Genomic DNA, 2,284 nt, shown 5'->3' with positions numbered 1-2,284 from the left:
CAATTCTTTATCCTGTAGTTAACCAATGTTGATGTGAAATGGTCCATATAGCTAAAGAATTTAGTGGAACTTCTCTCCTAGAATGGAGAAACAGGAGAATATACAGCTAAGGGAATACAAAGAGCTATGACTATACAACACATGTACAGCATAATAGTGAGATGGCCCCAGAACCTGCATTCTCTTACTATTCACTTTCAAGTCCTCTCTTCATGCACCTTTCTTCAATTTCCCTACAGAAATTCCAAGATTAACAACTTCCTGAAAAGTGAAATATACTTGCTTGTGCCTTTTATTTATTAGTGTCCCTTGCTTCTGCCATGTAGATCAGTAGTTCTCAATCTTGGCAACACATAGTAATCACCTACCAAGTTAAAATCCCACTGCCCAGGTTACACTCCACACCAATTAAATTAGAACCTTTGGATTTGGTATCTAATTATCAATATGTTTTAAAGCTCCCAATGTGAACCCAAAGTTGAGAACCAGTCATTTGGCTCATTTGGTGACATTTCAGTCACTCTATAGTGACAGTATCTATGTATATAAAAGCCCAGCGACCGGTATGGCAGAATGACCAGAACGACCAGTGGCTCTGACGTGCACTGCGGCAGCCAACCGGCCTGATCTGGGCCCTGATTACCCCTCCCCCAGCCGGCCCAGCCTCCGATTGGACCCTAACACCTTTGTTGTGAGCCAAATTAATAAATGCCCACTGACTTGATTAGTAAGTCAACATTCAGGTTGAGTCACCTACTGACTCAGTAAACCTGGCTGGAGGAAGGGGGAGAAGGAAGAAGGGGCAGGGGAAGGAGGCAGTAACAGACACAGCAGCTCAAAGACAGAAGCCCTAAACGTCTGAGTGAGTTTACCATGCCCAAATCAAAAGTGCATGAATGAAGTTAAGGAGTGACAGGAAAACCCAGGTTCAGTCTCAGAAAGTAAAGGTCAAATTAATAGAATCATACCAACCACAGATGGAGCTGCACTCCCCACAGCCTGCCTGCCTCCAATTGGCCCCCAACACCCTGATAGGGGGCGGGGCCGACCAGCCAACCTCCCAAGGTCCCTCCCCGCTACTGGCCCAGCCTGATGGGCTCCCATTGGGGTGGCCAGACCCCACCCATGCACAAATTCGTGCACTGGGCCTGTAGTTTTAGATAAAAAAGTAACTTGCAATTACTCCCTAAGTCTTTTTTTCTTGTTTTTCAGATAGCCTACCTACCCTACTCCTGACCTGCAGTTTAAACATTCTTCTGTGTTTCATTAATTGCTAGATTCTCAGCATCTATGACTTCATACTATTTTATACAGATGTTTTCTATTTTGTTAGAATTATATTTATATCTCTTTTCTCATTGTCATAGTTTGGGCTTGTTTAGGGTTAGACTTGTCCTTAGTTCATTCTTGTCTCCCCAATATTTCATGATTCTAACACAAAGACATGCTCAAGAGATCAGAAGTTAATAAAAGCATGAACATACTGCTCAGAGCCATAAACATTCAGTTCTGGATTCCATACTCCAGATCAGAGTTAAACCAACTGAGAAACACTCAAAGGCAAAGGGTATCGAGTCACTTAAAGAGAGAAGTTAAGGCTCTTTCTTCCCCCACGTTCCCTGTACAAAATGCCCAGTGATGCCTTATAAACTGTGTCTGGTATAGAGCAGGAATTGCCACAGCCTCAGGCTGGGACAGGGTCAAGAACAGAATCTGACAGTCATGCATCAGTACCAGAGCTCGAGGAACAAGATTCCACACAGGCAACCACACAACAAGCCCAGCTGCCAGCAACAGCTGAAATCAATGAAGAACCAGTCAGTAAAGCAATATGGAGCTGAGTAAAAAGAAGGTTCAAAAGGCTATGTCCAAACTAGGTCTTCTAGGTTACAGAGGTTACTAGGTCACTATCGAGACATCTAAGAACGTCCACTTTGTCCTCACAAAACCAGAGGTCTACAAGAGCCCAGCTGCAGTTACCTACATAGTGTTGGGGGAAGCCAAGTTCGAGAATTTATTTCAGCAAGCACAGGTAGCAGCTGATGATACAGTCAAAGTTCAAGGTGAAACTGCCTCCAACATTCCAGAAAACACACAGACTCCAACTGTACAAGAGGAGAGTAAAGAGGAAGCGGCTGATGAAACAGGTGTGGAAGTTAAAGGCATAGAAATGGTCATGTCACGGGCAAATGTGTTAAGAGCAGAGACAGTCTGTACCCTGAAGAACAACAGTAATAATGTTTGTTGTAAATACCATTACGGGATTAACAGTGTAACCATCTAA

General features: G+C 43.6%; 1 pseudogene; it reads left to right on the top strand.

Annotated features, from left to right (window-relative positions):
* The first annotated feature begins 1,628 nt into the window (after positions 1–1,628).
* LOC102248893 lies at positions 1,629–2,284 on the top strand (annotated as a pseudogene).

Source organism: Myotis brandtii, unplaced genomic scaffold (assembly GCF_000412655.1).
Source record: "Myotis brandtii unplaced genomic scaffold, ASM41265v1 scaffold1405, whole genome shotgun sequence".
Classification (NCBI taxonomy): Eukaryota; Metazoa; Chordata; class Mammalia; order Chiroptera; family Vespertilionidae; genus Myotis; species Myotis brandtii.
This window is presented reverse-complemented; position numbering and strand designations above follow the sequence as displayed.